Source organism: Rattus rattus, chromosome 14 (genome assembly GCF_011064425.1).
Source record: "Rattus rattus isolate New Zealand chromosome 14, Rrattus_CSIRO_v1, whole genome shotgun sequence".
Classification (NCBI taxonomy): domain Eukaryota; kingdom Metazoa; phylum Chordata; class Mammalia; order Rodentia; family Muridae; genus Rattus; species Rattus rattus.
Window position 1 is genome coordinate 62,623,304 of NC_046167.1, and position 26,739 is coordinate 62,650,042.

At 43.5% G+C, this 26,739-nt stretch overlaps 1 protein-coding gene across 2 annotated transcripts in view; it reads left to right on the forward strand.

The window, feature by feature from the left end:
• Positions 1-1,503: 1,503 nt before the first annotated feature.
• The window catches only part of Rnf182 (ring finger protein 182), a 47,238-nt gene continuing 22,002 nt past the window's right edge, over positions 1,504-26,739 (forward strand). The window contains exon 1 of one of the 2 annotated variants that reach the window (XM_032885192.1): positions 1,504-1,593. The gene's annotated coding sequence lies outside the window, so the exon portion shown is untranslated. Of the gene's footprint in view, positions 1,594-1,746; positions 1,847-26,739 lie in introns of those variants that run through there. The other variant, XM_032885193.1, reaches the window with a different exon arrangement.

Sequence of the window (26,739 nt, forward strand, 5' to 3'; positions counted from 1 at the left end):
GTACTTTGAGTTGTGATACATGTCTCCAAATGACTTAATGGCTTGTCAGAATGATTTCGTTCTTTTGACTTCATCTGGAAGCACTGATCTTTTTATTGAAAAAAAAAAAAAAAAAGGAGGCAGCCTTCCTTAGGAATGAAATGTCTTTATTTTAGGACATAAAATGGACCTTCCATTTTCATTAGTTAATACAGGGGGCCTCCTCTTGGATATCTATCTATATATCTATCTATATCTATATCATCTATATATATCTTTGTTTTTCAGTAGTGTCATTGTTTTGGTGTGTTCTCAGACAGCTAGTGAGCCCAGAAAGCAATAGCCCTCCAGGGGTCAGTATGTTATTGGGACTTCTTTGGCGATTGACAAATACCAGGAAAGTCAGTGGCCTGCTCACTGAGGTCCAAAGGAAGACACTGCAGAATTTTTATTTAATCACTGAACTTTCAAGAAAACATAGCATAGAGGGGTGACTCACCCAGGGGATTTGCCCTCCAGCTCTGTCCTTTAAAGGAAGCATGACCCAAGGCCTGCTGGTATTTTTCCCTCTTCCTCCAAAAATTTCCTCGGGAGAGGATGCCTAGACTGCCAAGGGAGTCTAGTTGCTTTCCTAAGGGTCAAGGTCTGCAGTACACGGCCAGTCCCAGTCGGTGGCACTGTCACTTGGTGTCCGGGGCAGGTGCTTTAGCAGTTGTAATCAGTCCCTAAGCAGCGTGGCAGTGTTTCACATTCACACCGCAGCCAGTGTGTGAAAGTTGTGGTTTAACATCCTGTGTTTATAATCAGGAGTCAAGGCCCCCTTTCCCTTCCTATGGAAGCCCCGGGCCAGACAGGTGCCTGGCTTGACTGGCGGGAGACCAGAAATGCCACATTGGCAAAGGTTGCTGGCAGGGGTGGTGGTGGTGGTAGTGGTAGGAGAGAGGGAGGGGGAGGGTGGGAGGAGGAGGGGGGGCAGCATCCTCTCTCTCGGAAGCTTAGCGTCTGCGGCAGCAGCCGCAACAGGAGCACTGAGTACTAGTTGCTCAATAGTTTATCACTTTGCATTGCCCTTTCTTCTCCATTAAGTGAATTTCCGTTTCGAGGGCAGAGCTTCATAGGAGAAAGGTGTGGTGGCGATGGGAACCTCAGGGCTTTCGAAGGTCCAGAGTGAGAAAGCAAAGCCGAGCCTGCACTGCAATAAGATCTGGCTCTGGGCTCAGGGCTCTCTGGAGCCTTCCTGTCTCTCTGGCAAGGGACTCTGAGACCCGGGAGTGTCTACACTGGAGGTGGCTCGGGGTGTTGGGGGGTGGGGTCCTTGTCTTCTGGGTACTGCCCAACTGCTGAGAAGGGCGTAGGTCTCGGGGCTGGCGGGGTCCCGGACCGCGGTGCCTTAGGGGTTCAAGCTCCGGGCCGGCCCAGGCACTGGCGGTTGCCATGGTGACGTAGGGTCGGCTGTGTGCCGTAGAGACAAAGCGGCCCGCCCGCCCGCGGCTCTCGAGCTCCTCCTCCTCCACCGCGCCTCCCTCAATCCCCGGCGCCGCCGCCGGAGTGGCTCTCGGTCCTCCCATCGATCCTCCGGTCCGTCCTCCCGCGGCCCCCGCCGCCGCTGGTCAGGTAAGGCGCGCGCCAGTACGCGCGACCCAGGAAGGGTCCCCGGAGCGCGGGGTCCAGCCGCTGTGGGGATGCACCGGACGCCCTGCGGGGCTACCCTGATGCCACCCCACCGTCACGGCCTCCCGGAGCCCCGCGAGCCCAGCACCCGCGGCAAACTTCGGGCCACGCGCCGGGCTGCGGAGCAGAGCCCTCTACACCGCCTGATCTGTCCGGACCAAGTTGAGGGGCGGGCCGAGCCATACCCACCTGCCGGGTATCTCTCTTTTTCCTTCCACCTCTCTCCTTCGCCTTTAGGAGGAAAAGAAGGAAACAGAATTACCCTAGGACTTTCGTGTTTCATGGTTAATTCCTTACAGAATAGGATAGGAGGTGTAAGGAGCAAATGAGAGATTTTTTTTTTTTTTAATTTAAGACAAATCTTTGAAAAGTCAGCTCCTTCTGACGCTTGTGGTCCACGCATTTAGAAGTGGTGTCTGAAGTTCCTCTAGGTTTTGGATCTGAATCTGGAACTGCATGGTGGGAGAGAGAGCCCAGATTTCTCATCTAGCCTTTCCAGAGCTGTTAGCTGGACCAATATCTCCTGGAGGAGATACTTGGCACAGACATCCTTGCTATTGTTTTTGGAAGATATTGTGTTCACGCTTTAGGCAAGTGGAAAATGCCTTGTGTTTTTTTTATGCAAGGGAGCCATCCAAAGCATCCTCGGAGGCAGGTATCCAGGCAGCGTTTTCATCGGTGTTTACCAGTGTGGTGGCAAGGACTGTGCTGCAGTTGCCAAGGGCATTGGGGTACCCGACAGGGAACTGCTCGAGTTGTGGGTACCAGTCCTTTTCAATGGCCCCAAGCCAGCAGGTCATTTCGTGATAGTTTGTTGCAGACACAAAGAATACAATTTAAAATGTGACAGTGAAGACTTTTAGGGAAGTACTAGAAGTGATATGTATTATTATGAGAGAAAGAAAACATACTTTTCAGGGTTACTGGTGATCAGTTAAGGATATTATACATGTGCCGATGTTATTTGTATTAGTTGGGGACAGACGCTGTGTTGATAACTGGAAAATTACCCACCTGATTAAGTTGTATAACTCAACTTAGAAAAATCATGTTTAAGTAGGTTAGAGAATGTTTTATAGAATGAAAGGAACTGTATTTTCTTTCTTTCTTTCTTTTTTTTGTTAGCTCATATTGTTGTTAATGAAGCAGTATCACCGATCATTCTGAGTTGTGGCTGAGTTGATTAGAATTCTGGGTATTAGAGCTACAGGAGGTGCCACCCCCGAGTGATTATTTAATATCCCCCCCCCTTCTTTGGGATTCCAACACCTGTTAGCTTGCTGATTGCTGGGTTCCCAAGCCTGTTCTCTCTCATGTGCCAACAATTTTGAGTAATGCCACTTCATTATAAGACTGTATGGGAAACTAGAGGGTTTACGTTGCAGTAATTTTCAGATTATTCCACAACTGGGCTTGTTTTTAAACTGAGGTGTACCTGCAGAGTGGCTCACAGATGCTCTGCTAACCACTCTTTGATGAAGGTAATGAAGCAGGAGCCTGATTCGAATGAAGTCGAGCGGGGTTGAGAAGGGGAGCTGAGGAGGAACATCAGCGTTTTCTCATTTCAGCCGGAGAGGCAATCAGACCATCAAGACGAAGGCGAGTTATATAGTCACAGGATGTAGTTGCTTGGTACTAAAAATACAATTTGAGTTCTTTCTAAGGTACCAGGAGTGCAGCTTTATTTAAGCTCTTTTTCAGTAATCCTAACGTTCAAGCTCAAGGACTCTGTACGTGTAGCTGTATGAAACCCACACTGGGAATTCTAGCCTGGGCAGTTGTGGCTCCCAATTAAGAGTGTTGAAGCCCAGAGCTGCTTAATGTTACTATAGCAAGATAAGCGATCTTCTCCTGTTTGTCCTTCCTTGCCAACTCATGCAGGTACGAGATCCAATAGTCTGGTGTCTTCAAACAACACCCTGTCTTTTTTGTTTGTTTTTTTGTTTGTTTGTTTTTGCTTCCTTCCGAAATAAAACAAGTAAATAGAAGTAAACAGCCACGGATTGAATGCACTGCCCAACTGTCTTGGTTGACTTACAGAAACGTGGTCTTACGATTACATATTATATCATTGGCTTTCTGGAGTGTGAGTTATCACCAGGTGCTAAAGCCACACTGGGAAAGGGGATGGCCATGCTATTGCAGTAGGAAATGTAAAAAAACATACCTTAGGGACTTGGAACTCAGATCAGCCACTTGGGAGAAGCAAGCATGCCCTTAGGTGTGAAAGACTGGTCATGACTCTCCAAGATTCTCAAGGGTGCTCTCATCTTTTTCCTGTTTAACAGTCTAAATCTTACTAAGTAAAAACTGGCCTTGATTTTTGGTCTAAGTTGTAGAACACAGTCTGGTAATTGGTGGGATGGTGGGTCCACCCTCGAATTCTGTTCTTTACGTGTATCAGATGTATACAAAGACACCGAAGCAAGCCAAGGAATTTTGTTTAACTTCAAACTGCTGTTACCTTCGTGGGGTTCAGAGTCAGTTGTCTGCAATCATAAAGCCTACCCGGCAGCCTAAAGCCACTTAACCTCCGTCCATTTCCTGTTTCTGGGCCCTCGTTCTTTTGCAATTTCTGGTTGCCCTCTGATAACACGATCACATCTAGTGCGGTGTGTGGTAGCATTTATAAAATCCCATTGCTGAAGGGCAATCGGTTCTTAATGACCTCCTTACCCAGACACTTAGGCTTAGATATGTGGCTGGAGAGAGGGCGACCCTGAGACCTCGAGGCGAAATGCTATAAATACAAGGTATCATTTCCTGAGCCGCTGTGCACGGTGGGTATTGATCATAACTGCTGTGCAGAGAACAGGTGGAGAGCGGCTGGCCATGGTGACAGGAAGGGGTATTTGGTGGCATAGACTATTAGTAATGACTGATACGGTAGAAAAACTATTGTGGCTATTTTCCAGTCTTGCGCTTTGAGTGATGGTAACATACAATAATTTAAAGCCATATTGTAAACTCTAAGTGCTGGGTGGAAAACATACATGCTTATATTTGTGAGATAGAAGTGTAGTTCCAAGAAAACGACTGATTTCTCTTCCCTACGTGTATAGCACTTAGCGTCGATTCAGACACAGTTAACAAATGTGAACCAAGTAGTTTCTTCTAACAGATGAAGCTATCGGAACTCTTCGGTTGAAGAATATTTGTTTTATGTAGACTCTGGTTATTTCTTTGATTTTATTTCACTTTATTTCTTGACTCACCATGTCATATTAGAACTCAGCGCGTGATGGTGTGCATTGATGAGAAACTACATCACAAGCCTTCCTCTTCATTGTGGTCGTCTGCCGTGGTGCTGTGGTGGACAGGAGCATTTTGGCTTCTGTTGGAGTACTTCTGTCACACACATCCTCGAGTGTCTTAGGCTAGATTCCCGCTTCTTCCCTTAAACCCAGTCAAAGGTGAAACCCCAGGAACTGAGGGTCCAGCAGGTGAGAAGGAGGTCCATTCACACCAAGGGCCTGGAGGCACAGTGTTCAGGCAGCAGGGAAGAAAGACTCTCGTGCTTCCAAATGTTTTAACTCTTCCTGGTTTGGATTCCCTGGCAATTAACCAGGGTCATTTCCCAGGGTTTCTGAGACTAGACACTTTCACATGGGGGGGGGGTGCTGGTTCTGGTGGCTGGGACCCACTTTCCCACTCTGACTAAATTGCACATTTGGCTTATCTGCACTTTGAACATTGCAAACCACACAGGAAAGCCAGAGAACACATTCTTTTTCTCTCCCCATATGGCCATGGAATCCACTTGGCTCCGGAATACAAGTTACATGCTCAAGATCACAGCGAATCTAAAATGCTATGCTTGTCCAGAGTGTTGGGTACATCTGAAAGGGCTGTGTTCTGAGTATTGGCCCCTCGTCAGCTGTCTTCCCTAATGTCGAACTATAGGCATTCAGGCCAGACGTAGCCCTTTATACAGCTTGATCACAACACGGTGCGTCAGGTAGAGTTCCATTGAAGAATAATAGATATTTACTCAAGCTTTTGAGTTATTCATTGATTGGGAAAGGGCTTCTCTGTGATCTTATCTGACATGTTCTCTGGTTATATATTGATTTTTTTCTAAGCCCCTGTTTGATGGTAGTCATTTGGATTTCCATCTGTTTTTTTTTTTTTTTTTTTAAAGCAGCCAGGTAATCAATCAATCTATCAGCCAGCCAATCAATATCAGCCAGTGTGCCTGGCACTATGCTAAGTAGCTTAAAAATATGAACTCATTATTTTCTATACATGAACCTTAGGTGACAGGTACTGGTCATTGTCCTTATTTTATGAATGGTGACGCTGATGGTTTTTCTCTGTTAATTTAACTTAAAGGTGCACAAAAATCTACCAAAATTTAGCTTTCAGTCAAGCAACGCCTCAAGCTTTATTTTCTATTTGGCAATACATGCTAAGTATAGAAATAACTATATGATTATGCGTGGACATTTTTCCTTATTTTTTCCCCATCTCTTTCATAAGAAGAAACAAAACCTGAGGCCACAGAACAAGACATGTTTCTTTATAGCGTATAATGGCATGTGCCAGCATTGTTTTCTTTAGGGTGATGACGGGACTGTTCTGGACCTAAATACGTAGTCTAGTCTGACCTAAAACAAGTGTCCAGGCTGGACTGTCTCAGCCTCGTGAGTGTCAAGATTATAGGTGTTAACGAAAAGTGTCCCCCAGCCCATGATTTAAAATTTATTTAGTTTTTCTTTTTTGGTGGGGCCAACAGGGTCTCTACATAACCTTGGCTATCCCAGGACTATGTAAACCAAGCAGGCTTCAAATTCCCAGAGCTGTGCCTACCTCTCTGCCTTGGGATGCTGGGAGGAAATGCATGCACTGCCACATTTTTTTGTTTGGTTTTGGAATTGGGTCTCACTCTGTAGCCCAGGCTAGACTAGTCGTAAGCTTACCATGAATCTGAAATTGACCATGAACTTATATTCCTCCTACCTCATTCTCCTTAGTGCTGGGATTATAGACATATGTCATCTTGCTTGGTTCTATTAGTATTCTCTTCATAGACTCTGGAATATATTAATTAATTAAAAGAAGAACTTCTGAAGGGGTTTGATGTTTCATTTATTATGTGAATTCATATGCTGTAAGAACACATATTTCCCCTGGTGTTGGCTTTGCTGCATTCATGTAAATATGCCACAGAAGTGTCTGTTATTCCCACTGTCTCATGAGGGGGCCTTATTTTGGATCATTATCCTTTCCTGGGCTGTCTCTGACTCATCCTAAGGACTCTGTGGCTTTTCTTTCTTACTCTCTTTCTCTTTTAACAGAATTCCCTGTCTGCCTCCCTCCTCTAAGAACTTTACAGGCTGTGTTTGGAAAACAAAACAAAACAAAAACAAAATCAATCAAACAAAACAAACAAACAAACAAAAACCCCTGTCCACTTCCAAAGAACAAGAACTGGGAGTTACGTGTGCTTCAGGCAGGCAGAAGTCTGTTCTCCTTAATTAGATTCTTCAAAGACTTCTCATGTCATATAAACTTACGGTGTTTCCATCTAGTTCCAAAGTCAGCATTGTTCTAAGGCAAGACAGAACTGGCTGAGGTCCCGTGAAGTATTAGCTTCCTATGTTCCGAGAGCATTATGATACTTGAAGTTTTAATCACTTGAATCGTGTCATTAGAAATCAAATCGTACCATTCCATCTTCAACCTATTTGGATCTGGAGGTCCATGTCTGACTGAAGAGATTGTAGGTGAGAGACAGGAAACAGTAGCTGGCTTAGTTTTATGGCACCAGCTGTGACTAAGCTCTTGATTATTCTTTTAGTCAAAGAGAACAGAGAGTGGATCTTCCACAATTTACACTTTTGAATGTTCATGTCTTATCCGATGCCTCCTGTCTGCTCCTTGCCCAATACATGTGTCCCCTTGTTCTCAATAGAAGAGTGATTAAGAGTTCCAAATTCAGGGGCCTTTATTCTGTAAGCTAGGTAAGAAGTGGGATTAAATACGAGACAGGTATCTATAAAAGCAGCAATCATCCCTAGTTTGTAGATACATTTTCTAAACAACAAATACTATTTTAGTTTTTATTTATGGAGCATTTACTTGGTGCCAGGAACCCTATTAAACATACTGTAGAAGCTCTCTCTTCCCATCTCCACTTCCTGTCTCCTTAACACAGTGTATCCAACATGCAGTTGTTAAATGGAGAGCACATGATGTGTGTGACTAACTGACAATGACTAGGGTGGCTTTGTTAATTACCAGGAGCCCCAGAATGTCTTCCTGCTGCAGGGAAGGTAAGGTGACATTTCGCTTATGCATACTCAGGAAAGAGTTGGCACTCAGGGCAACCTAGTGGGCAGATTGGAGATCGCAGGCACGCTCACCTCGGGGTAGGAGCTGACACCTCAGGAGGTAGGCAAGAGAGGGGCCATCATTGTTAAGATGGCTACAGATGACTGGTGGACTCTGGGGGCAGAAGGAGGGAGAGGACTTATCATAAAATATGTTTCTAGAATTAAAGGAAAAAATAAGTAGAGTGACCATTAATCCTCTGTCTTAAGCTGGGTCCTAGACTGGGGATTATTTTGGAAAGGGCACAGGATGAAAAGAGAAAAGAAAACTGGGGCTGGAGAGATGGCTCAGTGGTTGAGAGCACTGGCTGCTCTTGCAGACGGCGGGGCTTTGGTTCCCAGAATCCACATGGTGGCTCATGACTACCTATAACTCCAGTTCCTGGGGACCTGATGCCCCCTTCTGACTTCCACAAGCACCTGGCATGCATGTGCCACACAGACAAGTACATCTAAACGATTAAAAAAGAAAATAGACTAAAACTACCCCGTAACCATTGGGCACTCCCGGCTGGGATCTGCGCTCAGAAGTCTTAAAAGAAAACCAGCTTCTATCTGGGTCATTCCAGTACCCAATGGGGTTTTCCTGGAATTCCTCAAGGAAAGGTTATAATTATGGAGAAAAAGAGGAACCAGAAATTTGGTTACACTCTCAACTGCTTATTAAAACTCACTGTTTTTTTTTTCTCCCGTGCTTAAGAGCAATGAGAGAAGATGACTTGGATTTGAATCCTGACTGTATCCCCTTTATGGCTTCATGATCTTGGGAGAAGCTCCTTTGTTTCTTACTGCAATGGTCCATATACTCTTGTTGTCCCTACCACAACATATGTTGAAATCCTGTCTCCTAAGGTGATGGTAGCATTGGAGGGCGGGGCCTTTGGGAAGTGATTAGCATACATCTCACCGGTAGAATTGGTTCTCAGAGGGCTTGTTAATCTTTTCCCCATCTGAGGACCCATTTGGAAGGTAACACTTATGAACCGGCAAGAGGGTTCCCACCAGACATTCAATCTCCGGTGCCTTGATCCTGGGCTTCCAACTTCCAGAACCACCACAAGAAAATCTCTGTTGCTTATATGTCAGTCAGGCAGTTTTACAGAAATTCGTTATAGCAATCTGAATGTATTCCGATAACTATCTTGCAAACTGGAGAGACTACTACCATGTGGAATTTAGTTGTAAGGATTAATTGAATACATATTAGGAAAGGACTTAATCGAATCATTATTTGTTGAAGGTTTTATGTACAGAAAGGAAACTTACTAAGTAATGCGTCACAGGCGATCTCAAGAGAAACAGTTCTCTTTAGACCTGGGAGTTCAGCTTAGATGTCGTGTAATTTTCCTCATATGTCTGGCGAGTGTAAATGAGTCACGTTTCACTCTGCCATTGACTTCAATTCAGATCGCACAGATTGAATTCTTCAAGTTATCAGCTTCATCTTAAAACCTTAACTCTTTCACATTTATATATAAATTCAATATACCTGAACTTTTATTTTAAGGAGTCAGATAAACGTTGGGTACATTTCTGCCTCCAGTAAGTGAACTCTTCCTGAAAATTAGCTCCAATTTCTTTGAATATTCTATCACTTACAAAATTAATATCGTCTAGACTTAATCAAACACTCTTAAGCATCTCAATCTAAATTAATCGCATGTCTAAAACTCTGTCACACATTTTAAATTAGAATCACAAGACCGAGCTGTCAGTTTGTCATTGAAAATGTGACAATCATTCATAGACTGTATCAAAAGTATCAACAGACACCAGCTTCCTTTTCTAAATAAAAGATGGATTTATTTTTATTGTATACATATGAGTGTTTTGCCTACATGTATGTCTATGCACTACATGTATGGCTGATGTCTATGGGGGTCAGAAGAAACATTGGATATTCTGAAACTGAAGTTACAGATGGTTGTGAATCAGCATGTGGGCACTGGGAATTGAACCCAGGTCCTCTGCAAGAACAGCAAGTGTTCTTAACCGCTGAGCCACCTCCCCAACTCTGGGACCCGTTTCTTTCAGGTCTTTAATTCTACTCTGTAGATTGTAAAGTTGCTTCCTCACTGAGAAGGGAGTGAATGGAAGGTGCTTTCCCAGTTGAGCTCTAGTTGTTTTACTGCTCCGTGCAGAAGCTGCTGCACGACCATTTTCCCTAAAGTGTGTATGCCCATTGACCACAGATGTACAAGTTGAGCATTGCACACGGATTGTATCAGTCATGGATAAGTCTTCCCCTGACAGTGATGGACAGCCTGTCTTTTATAGACACCACAGCAATCGGTAACTGAGAGTCATGCTTTCAGATCCTATTGATGTCTTTTAATACTTAGAACAGCACTGTCCAATATGTAATTTAAGTTTCAATAGCCATATTTTAGAGAGTAATTTTCATAATGGATTTTAAAGCCAGTGTACCCAAAGATTCATCATAATTTCAACATGTAGTCGATATAAAAATGATTAATGAGATAATGAACGCTGTTCTTTTTCAGCTTTAAAATCTGCTGTGTAGTTTATTATTTCTAGAACATCTGGATTTGCGTCTCAGGAGTTAAAATTAAACTTACTCCTCCCTAAACAGTAAGGTTGTATTTGTAGAACAGACACTTTATATGACTCCAGATCCTTAAATGTGAGTGGGTTGAAATAGAATAAAACAAAAGTTTTGGTTCCTTAGTCGCATATAAGCGACTCAGTAGTCCAGTTAGTGTCGGCCATGTTGAATGACATAGCCCCAGGCGTTGTGTTCACATTTACTCCTCGAGATTCTTCCTCCGACTTAGGCTATGGCACTGCTGTCTTTTACTCGGTTGGAGTCTGTACCTCCTTAGTTGATAGCTACTGTAGTTTTCATGACATCTGATTGGCGGCATGGGTAGTTGAAGGTCATCTCGATAGATGCAAATACTCTGTGCTTTTGCTCATTCTCCTAAGAGATCTCTTCAACTTTCTTTGCTTCTTTCTAACAGCTGAGTTGGTTCCAGGGGAGGTAGAGTCCAGTCAGCTTAAATGGTCTCTGTTTCATCATATGTAACTTAGTGGAAACTCGAAGACCTAAATATAGTCTCTGCGTGAGGTCACATACAGTGGGCCATCCTGCCCCATTTTCCCAGAATGCTCAAAGCTGGCTGTCCTAGATAAGCATTTGGTGTCTTTCTTCATTCTCCTGTACTCTGGGTCACCTCCTCCTTCCTCATCCTCTGTAGATGGTCTTACCCACAGACCACCTCATAGCCTCTGGTTAGCGCATCTGTCATTCAACCTGTCCATAGAAATCATCACCCCACCCAACTCTGGATCATGTCCATCCATTTCAAATCCAACATCATGACATTGCTATCTTAAGTCTTTCCTGACCCCTACATTTTTCTTCAGTGTTTGTATCCTGTCTCTTCTCTCATATGTAACAAAACTTGAGTCATAGATACTGCTTCTTCCTCTTTTCCTCCCTCTTTCCACCCCCCACCGCCACCCCCTTCCCCACCCTCCTGGAACTAATACAAAATGCTCTCTTCCTTGACACATCCGGGATCAATTCCCCCTCCCCGTTTCAGTCCGCCTGCTAGTAACATCTGACCATTGGCCATTTTTTTCATGACAGTTTCTTCAGTTGGTTACACAGTGGCTGTTGCTCAGGAGTGCTGTGGTACCAGCCTCCTTTAAGCTCGGGAGCTTGCATTGACTCTGACTCACTGGTTCAGGCCAACTGCATTTCGGCTAAGGAAGGTGAGCTTGGTTGGTGGCTGTGCTCTAGGCTGTGACTCATTTGGCATTTACTCTGGGCTATGGGTTGTGTTAGATCTGCTCCCTGTGTGCTGGTTCTAGGACTTGAGCTGAAGGGACTGCGGGCATCCTGGGAATGTCCTTGTTGTGGCAGCTTATAGGAACGTTGGAGGTTCCTTCGTTTATTGTACCTACTAGCATTCCCGCTGGCCAAAGATTTCACACAGCAGACACAATATAAATCAAAACTGCAGGGTGGCATCTTCCATCCACCGTGGGGCAAGGAAAGAGAGCAAATATTGACTGAACAGCAACTGGGCCATCACAGTGGCCTCTGGGGCACCTGACTGTCTTGATTCTCTGTCCACATTGCTGCTCTTTCCACAGCCTCATTTGTGGATTTCCTCAGACCTTGGAAACACTGCCATTGACCTGATTCTAGTTCTTTGGATCCCGTCCTTTCTGGTCTTACCTTGGTTTTTAGGTAATCCCCCCTGTGATGGTTTATATATGCTCGGCCCAGGGAGTGGCACTATTAGAAGGTGTGGCCCTGTTGGAGTGGGTGTGTCACTGTGGGTGTGGGCTCTAAGACCCTCATCCTAGCTGCCTGGGTGCCAGGATTCAGCTAGCAGCCTTCAGATGAAGATGTAGAACTCTCAGTTCCTCCTGCACCATGCCTGCCTGGATGCTGCCATGTTCCTGCCTTGATGATAATGGACTGAACCTCTGACCCTGTAAGCCAGCCCCAATTAAATGTTGTCCTTATAAGAGTTGTCTTGGTCATGGTGTCTGTTCTCAGCAGTGAAACCCTAACTAAGATACCCCCTTTGCTTCGTGACTTTAACATGGTGACAAAACTCTAATTTGTGTCTCCACTGGAAGACTCTGCCCTTCACTCCACACCCTTTTGTCTGCTGTTGGCACTTCCAGTACATCACAGGGAACTGATTACTGAGTGCCCGAAATGAGGCCCATTCAGCCCATTTCTTCTACCTGCTTAGTGAATGGTTGCTTCGTTTGTTCAGCTGTTTAGACTGTAACTGACCTGAACTTTTTGTTTTTCCCTCTTTACTCCTTCTTGAAAAGCGGAGACACCACCAGCTAACAAGTAGGAGCTGTTTTCAGAGATATTTGATGATCAAAATAATAATAATAATAATAATAATAATAATAGTGCACTAGCTAGACCCATTGGAAGTCACTGAATCAGTTTAAATTGTTATGATCTCTTATTCATGACGATGCATGGGTGGGAGGTTACTCAGCTTATCCACAGTGAATACAAATACAAGACAACTCTGGCTAATCCTGGCTTGCAGATTCTGCCACCAAGGTCCTATCGTTTTCTTCTTTGTCACCACTACTGCTCTCCTGCCATTTCCCTTTCATTTTAGGAATCTTCTAACTGGTCCTCCTGTTCTTAATGTGATACGCAGAGTCTGTTTTTCAGCACGGTTTCTTTGAATTTGAAATTTGGTATTATCACTTCCTCGCTCAAAAGACCCCAAGACCAGAGGAAAGCACAGATAGACAGGGGACATGGGAGTAATTTTCCATGTTAGTGAATGGCTAGTAAACGCCAAGAACAGTAATGGGGAGACCGGTTCAGAACCAGCTGCAGGGGTCCAAGCAAGAGATGCCGCATTTGTTACTATTATAGCTTTGTATTTATGTGATTTAAAAAAAAACCAATAACATCTTCACCAGACTATGAGTTCTAGGAAGGCAGAGGCAATGAACACTTGTGAATACTGTTTTTGCTTCTGATTCTTGGTATGTAGCCCACAGCCTTGGTTATCTGGCATTTGGACGACTCACTGAGTCTCACGAGAAACAACAGTTAACAAGCTGCAGTATGTGTCTCTGCACTTAGCTCTCCATTCAGAACTGGGCTAAGCTCACAAAGACTTCGTAGATGCATGCGACGTGGCCAAGGAAATGGTTATAACCAACGGGACAGGAAGCATGTGTCTGTCTCTGTGGTACTGCAGATGGAGTGCAGGGCCTTACACATAGGAGGTGAGCGCTTCTCTTCTGAGCCATGCCGCAGCCAGGAAACATCTCTCTTTATTTTAGTTAACTGTTTTTGTCTGTGGTATGTGTGTGTTTACATGTGTGTGCATGTGCGCACACCTGTGGATACCACCCTTGTGAATACCAGAGATTGACATCACGTGTCTTCCTCAGTCCCTTTCCACCGTATTTTTTGAGGCAGGATTTCTCATCGAACCTTGAGCCGCACCCGTTTGGAAAAGCTGGCTTGCTAGAGAGCTCCAGACTCCTCCCCTCCACTTGCACAGCACTGAGATTCCAAGTACACTGTCCGCAGACATGGCTTGTCATGTGCGTGCCGGGGATCCAAACTCAGGTCAAGCTCTTACTCACTGAGCCATCTCCCAGCTCAGGGGAGCACTTCTCAAAGTCTGATCATCAGGCTTTCATTCAGACATTCGGATTAGTATTTCCCTGCTCCGATTCTGACAGCGGAGCCCATGCAAGGCACATATTAGACGTTGGAACCCACCGGAGCGTTGGATCGTGGAGAAGGATAACGTATTAACTAGAACTATGTGAAGTTACTGAAACTCGTCCTTGTTATGATCTCTCACTCATGGTAATGCATGGGTGGGACACTTACTCAGTATGTCCCACTGAGCACAAATGAAAGAGCATTTAACAATGTCTGAGTAAAAAAAAATTGTGATAAACCTTATTTATTATAATGGGACATTAGGAATGGACAACACTATCAATTGACACCATTGGGTAAAGAATTGGCAACATGACAAATTCAGTGTTTTCTTTCTCTGTCTTTGCAGGCAGGAATGGAAGAACATGAAACCTTCAACCGTTTTATGTTTTAAATCTCCACAGTGGGCCAGAATTAGAAGATGCTTAAAACATTTAGAGCTTACAATCTTATCTGGACCGAGAGATTCCATTGTTTGGTGGATTTCAGTAAATTTCACTGGTTTGATTATTAACTCTGGGTCGTGGCCGATTTCTCTGCCAGATAAAGTGACTTCAGAAAATAGGAGATGTCCCTTAGCGCAGGAGAAAATCCCACACTGTGGGGCCGAGGAAAATTCTCAAGCAGACGTGGTCAGGGCTCCCGCTAACTTTTTTCGTTCAGTCAGTCTGAGTGTCCGCATGTGCAGTCGTGACAGGCACTGGTGACCCACAGATGAACAAATCCATATGGCCTCACCATCCTGAGCTAGAGGGAAAGAGAATTATGGCCAGGCCTTTCGTATGGCGCTAGGTGTGGTTTATGGGATGTGGTGGTTGCAGAAGTCAGGAGGAGAGGCGTTTGAGAGACCTGGGAATGATTAGGAAGAGAAGCTGTGAGGTGGTTGGAGTGAGGAAGCAGGGGAGAGGGAGCAGGGACCTGCCTTGAATTGATCTAGAGGATGGGGCTGGAGGGGTAGAATTCCGTGGGGGATAAAGCAGGGGTAACCAGTGTGGCTGGTTGCGGGGCAAAGCCCAGGTTAGGAAGAGCTTAAGATATTCGAAACAGGAAGTAAAAGCTCAGATTTGAGTTTCGGAAAAATCTCTTCAAAGTCACGACATGCCGAGCCTGTCGTGTGTCACATCTGTTATACTGAGACACCGTTAGCAAGGTGTTTGCTTTTAGCTAAATTTTGTTATTAAAGATTAATGTTCACCTGGGGAAGTGCACTTCCACGCAGTGAGCTCCCATGTTACTACTCTTTCCACTCAAAATACATACGTCCTTGGCCCTTTCCAGTAACTATCTGCTCCTGAAGGAGTGCCAGTGTCCAGGGCTGGAGAGGTGGCACATCAGTTCCCAGCACTCGATGCTTTTGTGGAGCACCTGGGTTTAGTTCCCAGCAAGCACAGGGTAGCGCATACCCAACTGTAACCCCAGCTCCAGGACACCCGATATCTTCCGCTGGACTCCTTGGACACTGTGTACACACGTGGCGTGCACACACACACATGCAGGCAGAGAACTCATACACATGAAACAAAGATAAGAATCCTAAAGAAGATTGCCAATAGGGCAGATTCCAGAGCTGTAGAATAGTCTTACTTATTTTAGAGCTTTATACGAATAGAATCGTCTCTGTAGAGTATTTCGTATTTGCATATCACCATTTTCAAATCTATGATGCACATTTGGTAGTTCTAGTTTTTCATTACAGATAGTGCTGTTATGAGTGTTACCCTCCCCCCCCTCTCTCTCTCACACACACACACACACACACACACACGAGACAGGATCCGATTATGGAGCCCGGGATGGCCTTGAACTCATGATCCTGTGTCTCAGCATATCAAATTCTAGACCTAAAGGCATGCTGGACCACTTGTGGCCTGTAAACCGTCCTATACTTCACTGCTTCCTTAGGATGAGCATCTTCTAGAGGTGAAGGGTCATAGGTTACAGGCACAATTTAGCTTTGATGTTGAACAGTTGATTAAAGCGGCTATGCCACCTGCCAGCCCAGAATTGTGTATGGAAACTCTTTTCCTCCACGTTTGGGATTGCTGTCTATAGTGGAGAGTAGAAAGGGTGTAGCCATCCTACTGTATTTACACAATAAATGACGTTGAATGCTCTTTCACGTATTTGATTGGCCATTTGGATAACATTGCCTATTTCCATAGGTAACAGTCGATTTCCATGCTAGTTAAGATAGTGGTTGTTCATTTAAATAGTGGGCTTTTTTCCTTAACAGCTCCTGTTTGTTTTGAATGAGTCTTATTAAATTCTTCATATTTTCTAGTCGGAAATTCCTTGGCGACACACGTTTACAAATGTCTGCTCCCATATACTGCTCTTCGGTCTCACAATTACTTTGATGTACATAAGCTTTTCATCTTATGAGTTCCATGTATGAGTCTTTCCTTTAGGGCCAGTGTTTTCTGTGTCCTGAGGACTTTTTGACTGACTTGGGGTTTCAAAGATACTCCCCCGTGCTATCAAGGAGTTTTATCATTTGACTTCCCCACAGATCTATAACCACTTGGAATTGATTTTTTTGTGTGTACCGTAAAGTTATGACTTAGAGTGATGGTGGGATTTATGTATATAAATATCTCTTGATTTAGGGTTACTTACTTAAAATACCCTTTCCCACCAAATTGCAACCCCTTTCTTTTCATAGACTCATTGGACATTGTTGGAAATTTTTCCCGCTCTAGACTCTGTCTTTTTGGGCTATGTTTCTAATAAAATTGTTTGTAGCACGGTTACTAGCTACAGTATTCATTTTTTTTCCTCTTTTTGGTTCCTTTTAACCTATTTCTAATGTCTGGCATTTACACGCACATCGTAGAATCCCCGTGTTTGAGTGGCATTGCTCTGAGCGTGAGCTCTGTTGGAGAGTATCAGTGACCACATTACTTAGTCTTCTTCCACGGAAGTCAACACGGCCCTCCATCCAATTCCGTTTCTCTACGTTCTCCATGCAGCCCCACTGTGCGTTTCTCAGACCACTGACTCTGTTTTCTGAGTCGCACCTGTGAACGTTTTGCTTTCTAATTGTTCTCTGTGTATAAACACAATAGACTTTGTCAGCTCTGCCCGACTCTGGGGATTTTACTAACTCATGGCCCAATCTTGACAGTTGCAGAATCCAGAATCACTGCCTTTTTTGGTGTGTGGCTTACCTTGCACATTGAATCTGGAGTTGTATTTTTTTTGTATCCAGTCCTTACCTCTTCTCTTTGTTGCTTCCTTGTCCTAGTTGGAGCCTCAGTTATGATTTTTGGTGGCAATGATCCTATTGAGTATTTCGCTGTGGCATTGTGTATGAGCATTATTTTCATTTGATTAAATAGTTTTGTTTCTAACCCGATCCTAATGGTGTCTCCTCGTGGTGAGCATGTATTACAGTGGCCACATGATTGTTTGCCCCTCAGTGTGTGTCCACATGGTAACTACAGGGAGCAACTCTGGAAGAGGCAGTTTCCCATTCTGTCACCAGTTCAACTGGAGTGCTGTCATTCATGTTCTGATTGACTCAGTTTTCCAGCAACACTTTCCTGGGACCTCTGTGTCTGTGTGGCGGGAGGAATTGGTCTTTTATGCCCCCTCCTCCCACCATGACTGTTTTGGGTATGAAGGATGTGTGTGGCTTTTGTACAATTACTTGGGACGCCCGCTCTCTTTCCGTTTAGTTCTTTGGGAGAGATTCTGCCTTGGAACAGAAATAAATGAGGAACGAAGCCACCTTTTCTAGAGTTGTCTTGGTAAAGCAGTAAACACAGGATGAGGTATCTCGAGGGATCCTCCGTGTCTTCTTAATTGTGTGGTTGATTTCTCTTTTTAAGGGATTTTGCCACTTGATTAAGTCTTCAAAGCTCTGCATACAAGTTGGTAATAAAACCTTCTCAAGCTTAACGGAGACGCACATGACACCTTTTATTCCTGGCATCGACAGTTGGTGCCTTCTTTGCCCTTCTTCGGTCTAGCACAAGAGACTATTGCATTTGCTGTTTTCTCAGTGAGGCTCTTTTGACCATTTTTCTTGCCTGTTTTCCCTCTTTGTTGCTGTGAATTTCCGTGTCTGGCTCATTACTGTCTCCAGCTTTGCGAGCATGCTGTATACATAGCCTCTGGTCTCCTTCCTTTTCTCGACCGCACATTCAGAGCTCCACACTCTCTTCCGGAGCCTGGATGTGGAAGCAGCCTTCGCATGCTGGGACAGGTCTTTATGTTTTCTGCCCAGCGTGTTTTGAAATGGCCATACTGCTTTTCCCTTTGGCCTATGGGCTGTTTGTTCATTAACCGCTTAGTTGTCATTAGAGGGCGTTCTAAGGATCTATTTGCTGACTTCTGATACAGCCAGACAGCTTTTGTCTCTGAGTTTTGAGTTAAGCAAAGCCTCTCACTTGTAATCTCTGTGATAATGACTGTCCATTTCTCCTTTCATTCTGTCATTTTTCATACTTGGCTAATACTCTATTATAAGACATACACAGATTTGCAATGGTTCCTCGTATGCTGGACTCCTGTGTTATGAACTGCCTGGCTTTACTCCTCCCAATGGTTTTGACCTAATAGTCTCTACGTCTGATCAGTGCACACCTGCCTTCCCTTGTTCAGGGTTTGCTCGGGGTGGCTTTTTCCTGTTCCTTGACTATTATTTCTTTTACAAGCAGCATATAGTTTGTTAGTTTGGTTACCCATCTCTTCCGACAATCTTCACAACACCCAATAGTCCATTTACATTGACAGCAGCCAAGAGCATGTTCAGGTTTTAGTTTCCATCTGTTTGATTTCTAATCGTCCCATGTGCTTTTGTTTCCCTTCTTCTTCGAACTTTTTGATTAATCAAGAGGTGGTCCCATGTTTACTTATGAGCCACCCACCTCATTTTGTTCTTTCACCAGGGTGCAAGGGGCTGATCCCAGCATCCGTCCTTCTCTCTGTTCCCTCTAGATTCTGTTTTAGCCCCTGATGTTGCGGGGCTCCCACAGTACCCCAGTCCGACTTTCTTCTGACTTCCTATCACACATGTCAACTCCACAGGTGTTAAAAAACATCACAGGCCATGTTATTGTTGCAGCTAAAATTTATTACTATTTGTAACTTCTTTTTATTCATGTATGTGAGTGTGTGCTTCCCCCTGGGGTTATCTTCTCACTAGAGGAAGAACTCATTTGTATGCTAATTCCAATTTTAATTTTTGAAAATTTCTTCATTGTCACCTCAATATTTGAATCTTGTTTCTACCGAGTGTAGAACTCTGGGGAGTCGATTTCTTTTTCTGTTTTAAAGATGTAACTTTATTGTTCTTGGTCATCATTGATCATTGTTTCTTCACCTTATCCTCCTCCTCCTCCCCCTCCTCCTCCTCCCCCTCCTCCTCTCTCCTCCCTCCTCCTCCCCTCTTCTTCATCCTCCTCCTCCCCCTCTTCCTTCCCCTCTTCCTCTCCCTTCTCTTCTTTTCCATGGAGAAGTCAGCTGTCGGTTTATGGTTGGTCGGCTGAAGGTGCACGCCCTTTTCCCCCTGTGCACACTCTCTTCTTGGTTTCTGGCTTGCAGCATTCTGTTGGAATATTCCAGGCACACGCCCTCCTTTCTCCTGCGTGGGGATCACGGAGAGCTTCTTGAGTCAGTTGTGGACTCCTCTTGGCTGTCATCCCAGCAAACAGTGCTTTGTCTCGTCCCATCTCCCCCCTCCTTCTGGACGCATGCGTGCCCATCTGCCAGACCTTTCTACTTTGTCTTATTTGGCACAAACTCTCTTCCATATTTTCCATTGTCATTTTCGCTTTTGCCTTTGGTATGGAAACTTTCCAATGATCTCTCCCAGATCACTTTTTATCTCCTCTTCAGTGTCTTATTCAGTACGGTTTATGGAGCGCTGGCATCCATAACATATGGGATATCCATTGGAAGGATGCAATCAGCTCACTGATCTGAGCTCCATTTGTAGAGGTCTGCACTGTTATCACTGTACAGCTTGAGGGCATTCTGTGCCTTCCCAGGATGCTTTTGCTTGCATGATCTCTGTTTCCACCTCTTACCTCAGACCCCACATGAATGCCAGTCAAGTACTCTACCATAGACCTACATCTGCCTTTTCGCCTGTAGCTTTTCTTTGCTTAGGTTAGTGATTTTGAGACTTGTACACATTGCAATTTAGATGATTTTCTTCCTCTTTTGCTTTTAAACAGCATTCAATTAGAAGGACAGAGCGTTGGATACCTTGAAGAATATTTTCATTAGCATTCATATAAGTCATTGAATAGATATGCATTTTAAAATTTTCTTGGTTAATCCCTACAAATTGAACTGCTGGGCCATATGCTGGACGTATATTTAACTTTATAAGAAATTGTCAAATTTTGCTCCAAGTCTATATTCCCATTGACAGAGTATGAAGGGTCTAGTTTCTTTACAGCATCTTCAACAGCTACCAACCACAGCCACTCTAATGGATATGTAGATTTCTTTTTAAATGTAGTCACTCATTTTTATATTGCAGTGGCCACACAGTGTGTCCACACAATAACCACAGTGGGAGCGAAGCGGGAAGAGGCAGTTTTCAGGCTTGGTAGCAAATGCCTTCACTTCCTGTGCCATCTTGCTGGCTGATATTGACTGTTTAAAATTTATCCTCTAGACACAAAGTCTCTGCTAGATCTATGACTTGCAGTTGTTTTCCCGATTCTCTGGTTCGCCTTGTCATTTTCCTTTCTGTCTACACAGAAGTTTTCAAGTGAGTTCCAACCATTAAGGGAGGGCTCCTCTGGGACATGGCTTGGGTGTTCCGTCTAAGACCCGATGCCACTGAGCTGACGTTTTCCATATTCCCTTCCACAAGCTTTACAGCTGTTACTGTAGCATCCGCCTCTGTGGTCCACTCCGAGTTCGTTACTGCAGTAGGATCAGGTGGTCTTTACTTATTACCATTGGTTTGTGTATAGGCGTGGGATTTTCCTGTAGTCTTTTTCAAAAGGAATATAATTTTGACACTAAATTGTCTTAGTGCTTTTATAAAAAATGTGTTGACAGCTAAGTATGGTGGTACAAATCTGTAATAATTTCTGGGCTTTCAATTCAGATCCATCCATCCATCTATCCATCCATCCATCATCATTGTCTATCTATCATTATCTATTAATGTTTATCTATATAATCTATTATCTGTCCATCCATTCTCATAACCTTCTTTTTTAAAAAGAATTATTTATTTTATGTATATAAGTACACTGTAGCTGTCCTCAGACACCCCAGAAGAGGGCATCGGGTCCCATTACAGATGGTTGTGAGTCACCATGTGGTGGCTTGGAATTGAACTCAGGACCTCTGGAAGAGCAGTCAGTGCTTTTAACCTCTGAGCCATCTCTCCAGCCCTCCTCACAACTTTCTTTACCATGTATTATGTCATCACTTTATCTAAAATGTGAAACTGGTTAGTATAAATTGTTCAATTTAGGTTTTTCCCCCAAATTTCTTTAGTTCTCCTAGATCCTACATATTCCCTATAAATGTTAAGATAAATTTACTAATTTATACTAAAAAACTTTTGATAGTGGCTGTGTTGACGCCATAGGTGAGCTGGGGAGGACTGACTCTCTCACAGCATGCACTGGGTCTTTCGGTTCTTGACTATGGAATGCCATTTCCTGACTTAGATCTCAGCATTTCATCAACGCTAATCCATCACTTTAAACATGCAAGCAATGTAAATGTAACGCTTCTTTCTTCTCACTGCGTTTTCATTCTCTTCCTGCTGTTCTGACTGCGTTAGGATTGCGGCTGGTATGTAGCGTGTTGAATAATCGAAGTGCTTGTTGGTAATCTAAAGAACTCCACATAATCTGTGGACCAAGGGAGTTCCAGCTTTTCTTTTCAAGTCTGGATAGCTTTTTCTCTCCTTCCTTTCCCCTTTCTCCCTTCTTGTCACATCTGCCCCACTTTCCCCACAGTTAGAGTGACATGGGGACATCCATTCCCTTGTTCAATGGTAAAAGCAGGCATCCTATACCGTGCTCTTGACCCTGAAGGGAAAGCATGTAGCCTGGGACCTCGTACACAATATTGTTGCAGCTCTCCCTTCTTGGTGATGCTCATTGGCTGGATGGAGGCGGTCCTGTAGAAGTCTGAGAGTTGACCTTATGGTGGGCGTGGATTTCGCTGCCTGTGCATGTATTGGACGGTGACACACACATCCTCTCCTTCCTTGTTAACAGTTTATCGCACCGATGGAGTTTTCAGTTTTAAACCAACGTCCCTTTCCAGAGATAAATCTCTCTTGTTCCATCTGTAAAGGATGTCTACTTTCCTCGTGGTGCTAAATTTTGCTTTTAATCTATTCCAAAAGGACTCTTTGTGTCCCTGTTTAGGAAGGATGTTCTGCACTTCTCCTTTGATATCTCCATGTGGCTTTTGAAGTGCTATCTCCTTTGTAATCTGAAAGCACTTTGTAAGAACAGGTCTCATTTTCTCCTCAAATATCTACCAGATATTTCCCCCCTAGAGAAGCCTTATGAACATGGGATTGTTTGGGGGAGACTTTCTTTTCTTTTCTTTTTTTGTAGTTCATCTTTTTTCTTTCCATAGGTCTATTCAGATATATATCACTTCTCAATTTGTGGGTTTTTAGGAAATTGCCCATTTCATCCATTTTCTATAAACAGTAGTGATACTCCTATTTTATATGAATTTGATAATCTTTTTATTCTCTGTTCACCAGCTTAAATAAGAGTTCATGAGTTTTGTTTTCCTTTATAACTTGAAGTTTGCTGGTTTCTCTGCTTTCTATTTTCTATGCATTGACCCCCTCCCAGTATTTATTGCTTCCTTTCTTTGCCTCCCTGCGACTTACATTTATTCCTTGTCTCTGCAAAGCTGACCCTTGGATTTCTGATTCCAGGCGGCTCCTTTTTACTTAGGCATTAAAGTTGTAAAATGTTATCTGGGTATCATTTCTTATACCTTAAACTTTAAGATATTTTCATTCCATTAAGGGTGTATTTAAAGCTTCATTTATTCTTTGATTCTTGGGGCTTAAAAAAAGTGTGCTGCTCAATTGCCAGACTTTTGTTCTCTGTCCAGATTTCCTTTGGTTTAGGTCTCTAATGTGATTCTACTATCACAGCAAAATATACCTTGGATACTTTTTTTTTTTTTTTTTTGAGACAGGGTCTCTCATGTAGCTTGGGAACTCTCTATGTAAACTGGGCTAGCCTAGAACTCACAGAGATGGACCTGCCTCTGTCTTCCAAGTGCTAGGATCAAAGGTGTGCACCACCAGGCCTTTCTTGTTAGTTTAATTTAACTTTCTTGAACCTTCTGAGGTCCTGCATGTATTTTACCTCAAACAATGCTTCTGTTGGTTTGGACTAAGCCCCTTGTCAGGTGTTGAAGTCTCTGCTGTTGTCTGTGCCTCTGTTTATCATATTTGTCAGATACTGCTTTCCCAGTTTTAATGTTCAGTTATTAATTACATATATATCTGATTATTGTGTCTTTTTTATATAGTTACGGATTCATTGTTACGGAAGTTCCTTTTGCCTTAGTAATATCTTTCCAGAGCATGTTTTATTTTGCCATTAGTGTAGATGTCTCAGCTCCTATGTTTACTGTTTACCTGGTACGTCATTTCCTGTTAGAAGTAGGATGGACCTCTGGGAGATTCTCTGGGAGATTCTCTGGGAGATTGGGTTTAGTGTGGTATGTTCCTTTATCCAGTCGGACAACCTCTTTCTTCTGAGGGAAACTCATTCACAAATCCATTGATAAAACTGCCTGCCATTCTGGTATTTCTGTTCTATACATTTTCCATCTATTTTGGACTATTTTCACCTCCTGCTTTCCTGTTTTCACAGTCTAGAGGCTATTTTAATGGTCTATTTTGTTTGTTATTTTCTTAGTGGTTGCTATAGAGGTTACAATATATATTTTAATTTACAGTAATACATTTCTGACAAATCAATAGTAACTTTCCTCTTGCTCAAGATTGTGTGTGTGTGAGTGTGTGTGTGTGTGCATGTGTGTATGTGTGTCTGCATGTGTGTGTGTGTGTGTGTGTGTGTGCTTCAGTAGTTTAGCTTTTGTGTGTCCTTGTGAGGATCTCTGTGTTTATCTTAATTTGAGTCCTCTTAACTTTATAACCCTTAAATTAATTTTTACATCAGTTTTGGGAATTTATCACATAATGTTTAAAAGATTCTTTCCCCTGCCTTTTCTCCCCCTTTAGCTCTCTAGCTAATTAGATTTCTTTCTTTCTTTTAAATTTTTCTCTCTATTGTTCAGTTTGATTTTTTTTTTTGAGATAAGATATCTCTATGCAATCATGGATATCCCTAGAACTTTCTGTATAATCCAGGCTGGTCTCAAACTCACGAACATCTTCCTGCCTCACAATCCTTCCCACTGGGATTAAAGGTGTGCCCTACTATGCTCATCATTGAAGGGTATCTCTTCATATTGATAGCATTAATTATATTACTGCCCCAAATGTCCCATTGAGTACCACTGTTGAACTTTTTTGTTTCAGTTATTATTTTTATTTTTCTAATTCCTGGATTTTGCTTTAGTTCTTTTAAATGGTTGCTTTTTGTCAAGATCTTCCTATTAGTTGAATCATTGTTGACATGCTTTTGTTTAAACCTTTTAAAAAAGTTCTATAGATGTATTTTAATACTTGTATGAAATTGTTGCTAAATCCAACATCTGGAGAGACTGATATTTTTTGCTTTCAAGACAGGGTCTCTCTGTGTAGCCCTCTCTGTCCTGGATCTCACTCTGTAGACCAGGCTGACCTTGAACTCAGAGACATACCTACCTCTACCTCCTAAGTGCTGGGATTAAAGGCATGTGGAACCACACCTGGATGAAACTCATAGGTTTTATTGATTTTTTTTCCCTTAATGAGTATAGGTCCTATTTCTTTGTTTCTCTTCATATTTTATTTTTTTCTTATTATTGAGTGATACATTATTCAGCTAGTAAGAAAAGCAGAATACTGACATCTGATGACTGAGAAAAAGTCCTATGGAAACCTACTGCTTCTACTGTGTGTGTGTGTGTGTGTGTGTGTGTGTGTGTGTGTTGCACATAAATGTGGAGTTACCCTATAACAGGACAGCAGCACCTGGACTAGACACCTCAGGCTAACAAGTAAGAAGCTCATTGCCAGGACTTACGTCTTTTGGAACTGTTGGGCAGTGAGATCCCACCAGACCCCCAGCCATCACAGGTCATTTCTAACGGTCTTGGTTATTTCCCAGAACATGACAGCAAGACTGTTGTTAAAGGCATCACACACTTGAGTCACAGAGCGTGGAGACGTTGAGCTATAACTGAACTGGATGGCTCCTCTTTATTGGCCATTTTTCCTTGTTTCCAGAAGGCCCGGCACATGCTACTTGGGAAGAAAAGTAACCGCTAACCTTACCTAGCTACTAACCACGAGGACCTCAGTAACTACTAGGCTGACAAGACACAGCCCTGAGTGCAACAGTGACATAGATAATGAGAGTAACCAACCACTTTCTCATTGGGTTTGAGGCCTATACCACGAGATAAAAGCTATACCCAGCATCATTAGGGGTCTCAGAACCTGTGACTTAATGCGTTGTAGGCCTCGTGGGAGACTCTACTGCTATTCTGTTAAATGGGCATAGTAGTAAACCAGTTCCGAATGGTGTATCATTACACCCTTATATTAGTGAATCACTCAGTCATCCTCGGAGAAGCTTGTTTTTACAGTAAGCAGTGATGGGGACCCTGAAACCCACAACAGGTCAAAGTGCAGAGAATCTGATGCTATGCAGTGCTCAGCCCTAAGGAGGCAAATACATTTTAACAACTCCATATTGGGATTTAGTTCTCAATGAGGAAACTGTGTGTGTGTCTGTGTGTGTCTGTCTGTGTCTGTGTGTCTGTGTGTGTCTGTGTGTGTGTGTGCGTGTTACATTTAAGTTTATTGATGGTTTGTAGAGGTTGGCAGTGGGCACACACATGCCATAACAAATACAGCTCACAGGAGTTGGTGATCTTCCACCATGAGAGTCCCAGGGATTGAGCTCAGGGCCTCAGGCTTGGCAGGAAGGGCCTTCACCCACTGAGCCATCTCCCCAGCTCTGCCCTGAATTTCGGACTCTATTTTCCCATAATGATCAGCTGTTGATGACTCTGCTCAGTTATTTTTCTCATTTTCAAAAGTATTAAAGCCAGGCTGCCTATGTATCTTCCCTGCCTGCTAGGAGGGTGAATTCAAATATCTCAAGTCATCGAGTCCTTGACTCTCTCTGAATGTATCAGAGTGTGAGCTGGGGAGTTCCTTCCGCTGAGCACACATATGCATTCTCTGTGCTTATGTCAAGCTTCGTTTGCCTTGCATATGGGAGTGGCGAGGACCCACTCTGCTTTCTACTTTATATATGCCCACTGTCCGGTAAACCCTGGCTACCTCAGGAAGTTTCCGACAGTCTTAACATCTAGAACACCCTGCTCAATGATTAGTCTCTTGCTAGAAGCCTATGGCTAACCTCAGTGCCTCACCGACACTTCCTATCAAAAGAACTCCACTGT